The sequence below is a fragment of the Felis catus genome, chromosome F2, assembly GCF_018350175.1.
Source record: "Felis catus isolate Fca126 chromosome F2, F.catus_Fca126_mat1.0, whole genome shotgun sequence".
Lineage (NCBI taxonomy): Eukaryota > Metazoa > Chordata > Mammalia > Carnivora > Felidae > Felis > Felis catus.
In genome coordinates this window covers 82064659-82077826 of record NC_058385.1, presented here as the reverse complement: position 1 = coordinate 82077826, position 13168 = coordinate 82064659, and the positions used below count along the sequence as shown (strand labels likewise).

The 13168-nt window shown below is 54.7% G+C and overlaps 1 non-coding gene across 1 annotated transcript; it reads left to right on the top strand.

Moving 5' to 3' along the window:
• The first annotated feature begins 1405 nt into the window (after nucleotides 1-1405).
• Nucleotides 1406-1508, top strand: LOC111558615. The gene has a single exon (XR_002739705.1). It is a non-coding gene; the product is annotated as a small nucleolar RNA U13 (small nucleolar RNA).
• The last annotated feature ends 11660 nt before the right edge of the window (nucleotides 1509-13168 follow it).

Below are 13168 nucleotides of genomic sequence, written 5' to 3'. Positions count from 1 at the left end.
CTGTTCGTCCATCCATCCATCCATCTGTCCATCCATCCATACATCCTTCTGTCCATCCGTCCGTCTGTCCGTCCATCCATCCATCTATCCTTCCATCTATCTGTCCATCCATCCATCCATTCATCTGTCCGTCCATCCATCCATCCATCCATCCATCCATCCATCCTTTCGTCCATCCACCTCTATCAATCATCTATCTGAGGAGAATGAGAACAATCAGGGGAAGATTCCAGAGCATGGTGTCACTCCCCCAGGACAGGGAGGCAGGGGCGTGCAGGGGCGCAGAGGGGACTGAGAAGGGTCTCACAGGAAGCAGCGAGTTAGTGTCAAAGTATTAGTCTTCCTGCTGGTTGGTGAGCTCACAGAAGGTTGTCACATTATTAAAAGGAAAGAAAGAAATGAGGACCACATAGGGACCAATGAGGAGTGGGTGTCGTAGACCATGAGTGAAAGTCCACTTTATGCCCCTCAAGTATCAGAGATACCCTCACGTGAAACAAACCAGAGCAGACCCCTCACCACACGCGTCTGAGCCGTGAGTCCCCCATTATGAACACGTGACTTGTCTGTTCCCAGACGCCTTTCTATCAGGAGGGCTCCTTCCTGAGGCCCCCCCTTCCTGTGGACAGGAGGCATGTTTGTGCTGAAAATGTCATCCCCAGGGCAGGGAGGCCCCTGTCCTGTCCCAGTGAGTGGAATGGCAAGCCTGACTCTCACTTGGGGGGGGGGCGGAGGCAGGGTTTGAATGTGAGGAGAAAGGAGGTTTCTTGGGGGCAGAGAACAGGGTTTTGAGGGGCCCTGGACCCCAGAGACCACGGGCTGAGCTGGAGGCAGAGAAGGATGTTGGGGACAGCTGGCCTCCACTGGGCCCTGGGGACTGCGATACGTGAGAAGCCGTGGAGATGCTGTCAGCATCCAGGTCTGTGGCAAAGCCCCACAGATGACCAAAGTCTACCCTCCCCGGGCTGGAGTCAGATGCTGAACTCTGGGTGTGGAGGGCCATGCTCCCTCCGAGCCTCTGGGGGAGGGTGCTTCCTGCCTCTTCCAGCTGCTGGGGCTCCTGGTGTCCTTGGCTACTGGCCTGTCCCTCCAACTCTGGCCTGTCTCCACGTGGTCTCCCAGGGTCTCTGTGAGTCCTTCCCTGTCTCTTACAAGGACACTCCCATTGGATGGAGGGCCTGCCAAGTCCAGGATGGCCTTACTTCAGTCCTCTGTGACACGACCGCACCTGCAAAGACTCGATTTCCTAACAAGGTCACAGGCTGAGGCTTCCAGTGGGCATGTGCTTTTGGGGGCACTTCACCCAGGACGCCGGTTCTGGGCCTGCTCCCTGTCACCCTGGGGCTGACCCCGGTCCGTCCTCGGCAGGATCATTCACCCTCACACTTAGAATCAGGCTCCGGGGATCTTTCTGTAGTTCGTAAGCGTGATGATTGGGCTTTCATGCCATCGTGGGACCCGTGGCTCCCTCAAACCTTGTTACGACCTCAGCTTGTGATCCGTTGGCGTGGAAAAACAAAACAAAAGAAAGGATCAGGGGGGCCTGGGTGTCTCAGTCGGTCAAGCGTCTGACTTCGGCTCAGGTCGTGGTCTCGCTGTTTGTGGGTTCGAGCCCCACATCGGGCTCTATGCTGACAGCTCGGAGCTTGGAGACTGCTTCGGATTCTGTGTCTCCCTCTCTCTCTACCCCTCCCCTGCTTGCACTGTCTCTCTCTCTCTCTCTCTCTCTCTCAAAAATAAACATGAAAGAAAGAAAGAGAGAAGAAAGAAAGAAAGAAAGAAAGAAGAAAGAAAGAAGAAAGAAGAAAGAAAGAAAGAAAGAAAGAAAGAAAGAAAGAAAGAGGCCCCAGGGGACCAGGCGGCGGGGACATTGGGGACAAGGCGGTGCAGACTGGAGCACTTGGTGGCCTGAAGGGCAGGTGGCTGTGGGGGGAAAGGAGGGCTCCGGGGTGGGGGTGGGGGACTCCACCCCGCTCAGCCTTCGGTGGCCGTGAAGGACGGGGCCAAGATAGGCACTTGGTGGTGGAGGGCGGTGCTTGGGGACTATAGCCCCGGGCACACCGGCGGTGAGCGGCTGCCAGGCTCCCGCAGCCCCTCTGGGAGGTGGGGAGGCCACAGCCTTAGCTCTGGAGCTGCTGGTGATAAGCGCCCTGCTGCCCCTCCCCACCCCCCCCAGCCCCCCCAGCTCTGCCGCTAGAGAAAGCAAAGGGACTTTCCCTCCGGCAGTAAGGACTTTTTAAAATTTCAAGGCCACCTCCATTACCCCAGTAACCAGAGCCCGGAGCGCCCCCATGCCTCTCTTTCTCAGACCTTCTTCCATCCGGCCGCCCCCCCCCCCATCCCAGTCCCACCCCTGAATGTCTCCGGAAGCTTCCCAGGCCTTTCTTCCCGCTGCTATGACCCCAGACCAGGACTTCACTACTTAAAAAAATAAATAAATAAACAATTTATTTAAACTAAAAAATCTGACAAAAACAGCTCAGACATTTCTTCCCTGCCTCTGGCAACCACCAGTCTGTTCTCTGTGTCTATCGACTTGGTTTGTTTTTTTTTTTTTTTTTTTTTATTTAATGTTTACTTGTTTTTGAGAGAGAGACAGAGTGTGACCAGGGGGAGGGGTAGAGAGAGAGGGAGACAGAGGCTCTGAAGCAGGCTCCAGGCTCCGAGCTGTCAGCACAGAGCCTGAGGCAAGGCTCGAACCTATGAACCTACAGGCCATGACCTGAGCCGAAATTGGGCGCTCAACTGAGCCACTGCCCCTTAAATTGTTTTTTACAAAAACATATTTTTTAAGTTTATTTGATTTTCTTGAGAGACAGAAAGTGCACGCCAGTGGGGGAGGGGCAGAGAGGGAGAGAGAGAACCCTAAGCACAGCCGGCACAGAGCCCGACGTGGGGCTCGAACTCACAACCGTGAGATCACGACCTGAGCCGAAATCAAGAGTCGGACACTTAACTGACTGAGCCACCCAGGTGCCCCTCAACTTAGTTTTTTGAAAAATTATTTTTAGGGGCGCCTGGGTGGCTCAGTCAGTTAAGCTTCCAATTTCAGCTCAGGTCACGATTTCACATTTGTGGGTTCGAGCCCCGCGTCGGGCTCTGTGCTGACAGCTCGGAGCCTGGAGCGGGCTTCGCATTCTGTGTCTCCCTCTCTCTCTGCCCCTCCCCTGCTCATGCTCTGTCTCTCTCTCCTTCAAAAATAAACACTGAAAAAAAACCCAACCACTGCGATGGAGTGTTGGGAGTTTGTGTGTGTGGCCCCCATTGCCTGCCCCTTGGTCGGGACGTCCAGCTGCTTTCTTCCTTGGCCAGGACGGGCACGAATCATTGGATTTCTCAGTTTGGTAACAGTTGTCCAAAGGCGGCCCAGACTTCCAGTGAGAAGGGGAGGACTTCCAGCCACCGTCACCCGCGGTGCGGCGTGGCGTCACTCTGCTCCAGCCCCGCTTCCGCTTCCGTGAGCAGCCAGCTGGGCGCAGAGGGACCTTGGCGGCACAGGCACAGGGATGGCGAGGTGCCGGGGCTCAGGCCGGGTCTGTCCCCAGCCCCACCACACTTTCTCCTCAGCCTCGACGGTCGTTGCAGGATTTTACGTGTGTCCGTGGAGGCACTGAATCGCGGGGGGATTTTTCACAGGCCAGATGCTCTTTGCTTCCCGTCTGATCTGTCTTCAAAGGCACCGCATTGACACAAGGCTCCAAACAGCCTCCCCACACATTTTCTCCTGAGGTCATTGCTGGCCCCAGCCGGGTTTTTTTTTCCTTAATTCAATTTTATCGGAAAATGGACAAGCCCTTTCTCCCTCCCTACAGCAGGGACGGAGAGATTAAAATGATGTCTGCGGCGTGACACCTGAAACTACACTGTCACTTCCCGTTCCTTGGGGGCGGAAATGACCTTTACTCACGTCCCAGGGCACGGGGCGCCTCGGAGCAGGGGCTGGTCCCTCCTGGCCCCCGGGATGCAGCACCGGTGTGTGTGGATGCCGGCTCCCGCTGTCCTCAGGTGACACCGGACAAGGACACCTGGGGGGACGCGCTCGGCCCAGCTGGATGGTCCCAGAGTCGCGCTTCCTCTTACGCTGTGGTTCTCGGGTTCCTGGAGGCCACGCTGACCAGCGATGTCCTTCCACGACTCAGTCTCCCGTAGCGCCTCCCGCCACGCCCCTGCCTGGCCACTGACCTTCAGAGGCACCGGATACCTCGGCGGCTAGAAGCCGGGCATACGCTCCTGTGCACGGAAGGAGGCAAGCCCTGTCCCCCATGTTGCTGACGGGGTGACCGTTTGCTAATGGGTTCTATAGCCTCCTGAGCGAATGACCTTCTAGGAACACTTCTGCCCGACTCAGGACCCCGGCGCCAAACCCTAAACTCCCACGGAGCTTCGGGCAGGGTGGGGTGGTCGTATCTGGGCCAGTGCACGAGTTTCCACCATCCCATATGGTAGAGTCTGTCCAGCTTGGGAAGACGGCGTACTTCCAAAACCGTGCGTGTGCGTCAGGGTGACCCCAGCTGGGTGCGCTCTGTCCCCGACCTCAGCCCCGCGGCCGCGTCAGAGGCTCCTGTCCCCCGCCCGGCTGTGCCTGCAGCGGGCAGCTGTCCACGCCATCAGGCCGCTGAAGCCACACGTCCTCCGAGCTCATTCGCGCCCGTGGCCGTCCGTCTGGGGGGCACAGACCTAGCTCTGATGCTGAGGGGGGGTCCCCGAGCGTATGGACCTCCTTCCTTTTTCACCGAGAAAACCCCAGCTCTGAGAGTCAACCTCAGGGAGGCTCATCGTCTCCGGGGTCCCCACAGAGCTCACCGTAGGCCTGGTGCACGGAAGCTGATCTCCTAGCAGCAAAATGGCCTTGTCTGGGACCCGCCTTGGTGGGGATCCAGCCAGGATCAGGCCGGGCAGTCCCCGCTAGGGCCCTCGGAGGCCTCTGCCATTAGGCAGCCGTGTCGGGGCCCAGACCGTCACCTGCCGGGCCGCTTCCTCTCTGGTCACAGGCTTCTTCCCGCTGCCCATGACACGGGGCAGTGTTTCTGGTCTCAGAATGATCTGATGCCTTCCACGGTCAGGGTGGTGGTGTGCCGAATTCAAATGCCCCCAAGATTCTTTTTTTTTTAAGATTTTATTTTTAGGGGCACCCGAGTGGCTCAGTCGGTTAAGCGATTAAGCGTCTGGCTCTTGGTTCGGGCTCAAATCACGATCTCACAGCTTGTGAGTTTGAGCCCCGTGTCGGGCTCTGCACTGACAGTGTGGAACCCGCTTGGGATTTTCTCTCTCTCTCTACTCCTCTCCCCACTCTGTCTTTTAACATAAATAAATAGGGGCGCCTGGGTGGCTCAGTCGGTTAAGTGTCCGACTTCAGCTCACAGTCTGTGAGTTCCAGCCCCGCGTCGGGCTCTGTGCTGACAGCCCGGAGCCTGAAGCCTGCTTCGGATTCTGTGTCTCCCTCTCTCTCTCTGCCCCTCCCCTGCTTACACGCTGTCTCTCTCTGTCTCAAAAATAAATAAAAACATTTAAAAAATTAAAAAAAATAAACATTAACAAAATTTTATTTTTGAGGAATCTCTACACCCAACATGGGGCTCGAACTCACAACCCCGAGATCAAAAGTCCCTCGCTCCACCGACTGAGCCGGCCAGGCACCCCAAATCCCTTTGGACTCTGGTCCTGGTTACTCGGTCGGCACCCTTGCCCAGGCGCTGCTGAGCGGGGATGTGCAGGTGAGGGGACCTCCAAGTCTCTGTCGCTGTGATTCCTAGGTGTGGGGGAGCCCGCAGAGGAGGGGGACTCGGGGGAAGGAATGGGGCGGCCTCTAGGGGCAGAGAGGGGTCCCAGCTGACCTCAGCAAGGACAAAGGGGGCTCGGCCCTACAAGAGGAGCTCTGCCAGCTGTCGGATGAGCCCCTGGGCCCCAGAGGGGAGCGCAGCCTGGCCGCACGTTGGCTGCAGGGAGCCCAAGCGTCCTCCCAGACTTCCTGTGGGCAAACTGCGAGACAGCACCGGGGGCTGAGCGGGTGCCGGCGGGTGACGCGGTGGCCGCCTCGTGGGTCTAGGGTCCCCCAGGGTGCTGGGCCCACCCCGGTTTTGATTTCTGCCAGCGGCTCCTGCCTCTCGTGTCCTAGCTGCCATACCCTCTGGTATGGGGGGGGTCTGTCCTCTGTGCAACGGGACTGCTGGGCCACCCCGGGAATGCTCACTCTCCCTTCTGCCTAGGCCCTCTCTCCACCCCCCCCCCCATGGGTTCAGGTCTCCTCGCAGCGACTCTGAGCAGAAGTCACAGGGTTCCTGGAGGAGGACTGTGATTCCCCCCAAAAGGGACAGCTCAGGAGTGTTTCCGGCCGTGGAAAGACTGTGGCAGTGGGGCACAGAGATCACCGGGGCCTCGGAGGGGACGGTCAGTGTAAAAAGGCTTCAACAAGTAGAAGGTGGTTAACCACTCAGGCGTCCAAGTGGGCGCTGCAGGGCAAGGGGATAGTGGGGGGGAGGGGGGCCTGGGGACACTGGGGGAGAGGGGAGTTCCAGGGAGGGGGCGCTGGGGACCCGGGGAGAGTGGGAGGGGGGGTTCCGGGGAGAGTGGGGGGAGGCGGGGCCTGGGGAGAGTGGGCGGAGGGGAATTCTGGGGAGGGGGCGCTGGGGGGCGTGGGGGGGGAGGGGGGTTCCGAGCAGCGGGCGCTGGGGGGCCGCGGGAAGAGTCGGGTCAGGGAGGGAGGGCCCAGGGGGGCCCCCACCAGGCGGCAGAGCTGCACTGGGGCAGCTGGAGGGCCTCGTCCTCAGGATTTCTCTTCTCACTCCCACTCGTCGTGATGGGATGTGAACTGCTCCAGAGTGGGGAAAAGGGGACAGATGGGGGACCCTAAGAGGATGATGGGTGAGCAGCTCCCGGTGCCCGCCTGGCCATGTCCCCGTTCTCCGTCCCATTCCTAACAGCGGACACTTCCAGCTGTGTTTACTCCTGCCCCCAGGCGGCCTTCTCCTCCTCTTGGAGAGGACCTCCCCCTCCCCGCCCAGCCTGAGGCCCCAAGGGGGGGGTCGTACAGATACCCAGCTTGGGAGACCCCTGGGCACAGCACCTGCCACATCCAGCCAGGAGGCCACGGGCACTTGGAACTTTCCTGCTGCTTTGGAAGGAGTAAGTCATTCTGGGGGGGGGCGGTTACTTCTCTGGGGACAAGCTCCCGCCCCCATCACCCGCTGCAGCCAGTCAGTTGTTAAATGTGTTCGCTCACTGCAGCTTGTAGCCGTTTGGGGGCTGACCCGGGACTGGTGGCCAGGTGACCGCATCCAAGTCTCCCCTCCCCTCAGCAGGGTCTGGGATGAGGGGTGAGCCTGCCCTCCTGGTGCCGATTTGAGGACCCCCAGTGCCCAGTCCTCAGACTTCTGCCGTCACTTCCCCCAGGGTGTCCCAGCTGTCCGACAGAATGCCGCCGGGCTCCCCCCTCCCCCAGCTCCCTGGAGCTGCCTTCCTCGCCCTGCAGAGCCTCTGAGCAGATGGTGTTCAAGGCTGGGTGACCTTCCGAGGGAGCACAGCGTCTGTCTCATTGGTCACAGGAGAAAGGAGGCTTGTCTCAGGGTGGACAGCTCTTCCTCATTGTCCAGCTGGTCCTGGAGGCCCAGCTTCTTCCCAGGGCACAGCAGCCGGAGGACAGAGATCTCCGCCTGCTTGCCCAGCGCCCCCCCACCTGCCCCCCTCCCCTCCTCTTCCCCCTCCCCCCCCCACACCTGGCTGGTTCTGAGGCTCAGGCTCTGGCCTCTGGCCTCCAGATGAGGATGGGGAGACAGACGTCCTGGCGGAGGGGAGCCCGGGGGAAGCATCCAGACACCGCCCAGCCTGCCCTCCTGACACCTCATGGGGGGGGGGAGGGTGCAGAGAGAACCCCCAGGGGTGCCCGGGGCCTTCACCTACACGAGGATGTGTTTCCATTGAGAAACATTTTCCTTGGAAATCCAGTAGTTACACGGAGATACTGACATTTCCCAGTGGCCGTGATAAACCCAGACTTGTGTGTGATGAGCCTAGACGGGCCGACATGGGAACATGTGTTTATCTGTCCAGGAGGAAGCGCGAGCTCCGATAGCAAGTCTGCAAGGAAATGTGCGGGATCCCTCCCCCTTTCTTCTTTTTCCTGGCTTTCTCCGAGGCATCCCCGGGGGAGGAAGGAAAACTGCAACCAGCTGCTAGCCCTCCTTCCCAGGCATGTGTGAGTGTGTGCGAATGTGAGTGCGTGTTTGTGAGCGTGTATGCACGGTCACGTGTTGTGTTTCTTTTTTTTTTTTTAATGTTTGTTCATTTTTGAGAGACAGAGAGATCGCAAGCAGGGGAGGGGCAGAGAGAGAGGGAGACACAGAATCGGAAGCAGGCTTCAGGCTCCGAGCTGTCAGCACAGAGCCCAATAAGGGGCTCGAACTCACGGACCGCGAGATCATGACCTGACCCGAAGTCGGAGGCTTAACCCACTGAGCCACCCAGGGATGCCTCACATGTTGTGTTTCTTGATATGGGTCATGGTCAGAGAAGTGAAACGTCCACTGGCTTAAAGGACCGAACTCGGGCGCCTGGGTGGCTCAGTCGGTTAAGCGTCCGACTTCGGCTCAGGTCACGATCTCACGGTCCGTGAGTTCAAGCCCCGCATCGGGCTCTGTGCTGACAGCTCGGAGCCTGGAGCCTGCTTTAGACTCTGTGTCTCCCTCTCTCTCTGACCCTCCCCCATTCATGCTCTGTCTCTCTCTGTCTCAAAAATAAATAAACGTTAAAAAAAAATTAAAAAAAAAAAAGGACTGAACTCAACCCACTTTCCTGAAGTTACTTCTGGATCAATCCAGATCACCGAGACGGGCACACCATGCCCCCACCGTTGCCAGCTGCCAGCCCGCGGCATGAACGTGCACCGAAGATGTAAGACTGTCACCATCGTGCGCTCGGCATGATGTCGATAGGCCCGTCCTGGTTGGGGTCGTGAGGGAGACCCTGCTGCTTGTCACGGTCCCCTCTGCCAGGACGCCGCATTAGAACTCGGACACCTAGGGACCTTGCTCTGCTTTGGCTTATGGGCCGGAGAAAGGAGCACTGGCCTGTTTTTCCACACCGGATTCCAGCCTCCCTCCCCCCACCCCCCACTGCCACCCCTGTCCAGTGCCTTTCAGCCTCGGTTGGCTCCTTCATGGTTCGTCCAGGTCACACCTTTGTCTTCTTTCCCTCCCCCGTTTGCTTCCAGTTCCCCAAGTCTTTGATTATCAGCGTGCACGGTCCCTCACTCGGGCTGTAGAGGCGGTGAGCGCGTCAGCTGCTCTGGCCCTCCCGTTTCGGGACCCCACACAGAGCACCCCCTGAATTTCTGCCCCCCTCTGCCTTCGCTCCAGAGTCCGGAGTCCTCTGTGTGGGCTGAGCCTCTCTCTCAGACTCCTTTTAGCTCTCTGGAGACGAAACGAGGAACACAGGTAAGTACACATGGGATCTCAGGGTTGATTCAGCACTTGGGCAGGTGTGAGCGCTGAGATGCTGTGGGGACATCACGGGTGCTCCCGGGCCACGGGTGCGTCCTCAGATTAACCGGATTTGGGGGCTCTGGGCCGTCAGAGGTCTGCTCTTGACACAACTTTCTGTCTCACGAAATGACAGCATCGACCTCCCCTCCTCCCACCCCCTTACTCCGCAAAATGAATGTGTCTCACCACAAGAATAGGCAGGTATTTGCTCTGGAACCTTAAACAGTACATGCGAGAACTTTGATTTCATTCCAAAGGTCCAGACTTCCCCTAGACGTCTTCCCACAATGGCCACACTCTCCATTCACCACCCACCTGAAGCTAAACATTAATACAAGCAAGTAAACAATTATTTGTACGAGTAAATTAAATATTCTTCTGATATGTTTATGGATGAGAAATGAAATCACCATGTAAGTGTAAAACTATAACTAAATAGTAATGAAAAAATTACATATAAAGATTTTTAGGGTACAAGGAAGTGATTTTTACCCTTGCCTGCTTATGCTAGAGAATAAGAGAAGCTAAAAGTGCCCAGCTTTGAACTTAAAAAATGAACAATGGATTAGGTCCCCCAAAAGAGGTACTAACGTAAAAGTGGAAATGAATGAGGAAGGACAGTAATGGCGGGGTGATGGAGCCCGCCAGAACCCATTATGGGTTCCAGCAGGAGGAGCTCCTGACTCGACCCAACAAGGGAGGGAAGTAGGTGAGGTGAACACCGTCGATACAGATAAAAGTAGAACATATCTGTAGATAAAGCACACACGGTGTAGCAAGTAATTCAAAACATTAGATGACGTGAGACATTCATAGAAAAAAATAACTTGAAAAGTGGACTTGTAATTAGATAGCATGTATTGTACTGTAATTATGAGATAACTGAAGCGAAACCTTTTTTGTTTTTTTTTATTTTAGAGAGAGAGAGAGAGCATCATGGGGGGAGAGAGAGAGAGTCTTATACTCTCCATGCTCAGCGTGGAACCCAGCTCAGGGCCTCGATCCCAAGACTCTGGGATCTTGACCTGAGCCGCAATTAAGAGTCGGACGCTCGGCCGACTGAGCCACCCAGGCCCCCCCCCGAAGCAAACCACTTGAGATCACCCCAGAGAAGAGGAAGAGAGAATACTCAGCCACCCATCCAAATCCAAGAGGCCAGCACAGGGCAAAGACTTGAAGAGTCATGACAAGAAACGTTCCGGGTCCATTGACTCAAAAACAAAGAAATAAGACTACAAGTCAAATTTTAACAAACCAAATCCGAAAAGACGTATAAAAATGTGTATGTATAAAAACATAATTCAAGATAACCAAGGTAGGTTTAATCCAGGAGTGCAAGGGAGGCGTGAAATTAGAAAATCTGTGAAAAAGTATCATCTCAGGAACAGAAAAAATGAGAAAAGTCACTGGTCATTTCAACTAAAAAGCTTTTGAAGAAAATTTAACACAAATTCATGAAAAACTCCTTGTAAGTAGGAGTAGAGGAGTATTAACTCAGTAAAGGCTATCTATAAAAAACCTACCACCAATTATAAACAGGGAAACATTAATAGCATTCCCTATAACATCAGAAATGATCCAGAGATATTTACTTTCACCATTTTTACTCGATGATAGAATAAGTGACCTAAAATAAGAAAATGAAAATAAGGCATAAAGATGGAAAAGAAGACATTAAAAGATCATTATTTAGGGGCACCTGCATGGCTCAGTCGGTTAAGTGTCCGACTTGGGCTCAGGTCATGATCTCACAGGTTGTGAGTTCGAGCCCCACAACGGGCTCTGTGCTGACAGCTCAGAGCCTGGAGCCTGCTTCACATTCTGTGTTTCCCTCTTTCTCTGCCCCCCCCCCGTCTCTCTCTTGGTCTCTTTCTTTTAAAAATAAACATTAAAAATTTTAAAAACTAAAATTTCATTATTTATAGATTATAGAAGAGGTTGGCAAACTACAGATGCCAGGCAAAAATCTGACCCACAGCGGGTCAAGTCTGGCTTCACCTGTTTGTCTCTGACTGTACCGTCCCCGGTGACCCAAAGCAGGCAGATACTGAGGGGTCATCAACACCGGGGGTAAGAGAACCACTGGTAAATTTCCTACTGTTGTGGCTTTGAGTCTGGGGACAATCTGTGCCACGTGGCAGGCTAACACGAGGGACAGAGCCCCTAGTCTTAATGACTTTAAGAACCCGAGGGCAGAGTTCAGGACCAGCATATGGGCTGGAAAACGAGGGAACAAACCAAAAAAGATAGAGCAGGGCAGCCCCGAATCCCATGTATAAGGTCTCCTCAAATCTCTGGCTGACATCTGAACCTTGCGTGTGTACGGAAGTTTCCGAACAGTCCAACTAAGCTTGCTAGATCGAGCTGCAGGTTTCCTTGCCGCCCACTGAAGAGGAGACCGTTTGCTGGTGGGGTTCAGCCAGGCTGGTGGCCTGGTGCCCTTCAGAGGAACCCAGCAAATTCAGAGTTTCTACGCCCATCATTCTCAGTGTCCAGGAAGCAGCCTAAAACTACGTGAGGAAACTTACCTGAAGAGACAGGAGACTATGATGCACACTCTAGAGAAAAGATGATGACCAGAGATCTACACTGAGACGATCCAGAATCCAGATTCTGTAATCACAACGTAAAGGCTTTAAAGCAGCCATGTCGCTATGTTCAAGGATGTCAAGGAAAATATGCTTGCGATGAATGAAACGAATAAAAAGATAGGAAATCGCGACAGAGAAATGGCGACTCTGAGAGGATTCAAATGAAAATTCTAGAACTAAAAAAATCAAACATTTGAAAATTCACCATTTGGGCTGGAGAGAAGATTGGAAGTGACACAAGAGTTAATAACCTGAAGATAAATTGGTAGACATTAACCAATTTGAAGAAGACACAGAAAAATATAGTAAAAAATGTACATGGCCTCAAGGAACTGGGGAACAGTATTGAAGGGTCTATCACAAATGTTATAGGAGTTCCAGAAGAAGGAGAAAGAAACTGAAGAGGAGTAGGAGGGGAGGGAGGAGGGGGAGGGGGAGAGGGGGGAGGGGGAAGGGGGAGGGCGAGGGGAAGGGGGAGGAGGGGAGGAGGAGCAGGAGGAGGGGGAGGAGAAGAGAGAATTGTTTGAATAAATAATGGCCAAAACCTTTCATATCTGATGAAAGGTATAAAATTGCAAATTCAAGAAGGCCAGCAGCCCCCAAGGTTGTAAACATGAGGAAAACTACAGTTGGACGCAACGCGGTCAAACTGCCAACAACCAAACTGCCGACAACCAAAGATAAGAACGTTGTGAAAGCAGCCAGAGGGAAACACCCATTACTAAGCAGAGGAGCAACTAAAAAACAGCTGACTTCTCCTCAGAAAAAGTAGAGGCCAGAAGACAGTGGAACAATATTGAAGGTACTGGAAGAAAAAATTATTTGCCAAGAATTCTATATCCGGTGAAAATATTCAAGAAAGAAGGCAAAATAGGGGTGCCTGGGTGGCTCAGTCGGTTAAGCGTCCGACTTCGGCTCAGGCTCAGGTCATGATCCCATGGTCCATGAGTTCAAGCCCTGCGTCCGGCTCTGCTGACAGCTTGGAACCTGCTTCAGATTCTGTGTCTCCCTCTGTCTTGCCCCTCCCCCGCTCATGCTCTGCCTCTCTCTCTCTGAAAAATAAGCAAACATTAAAAAAAAAAAGAAGGTAAAATACTTTTA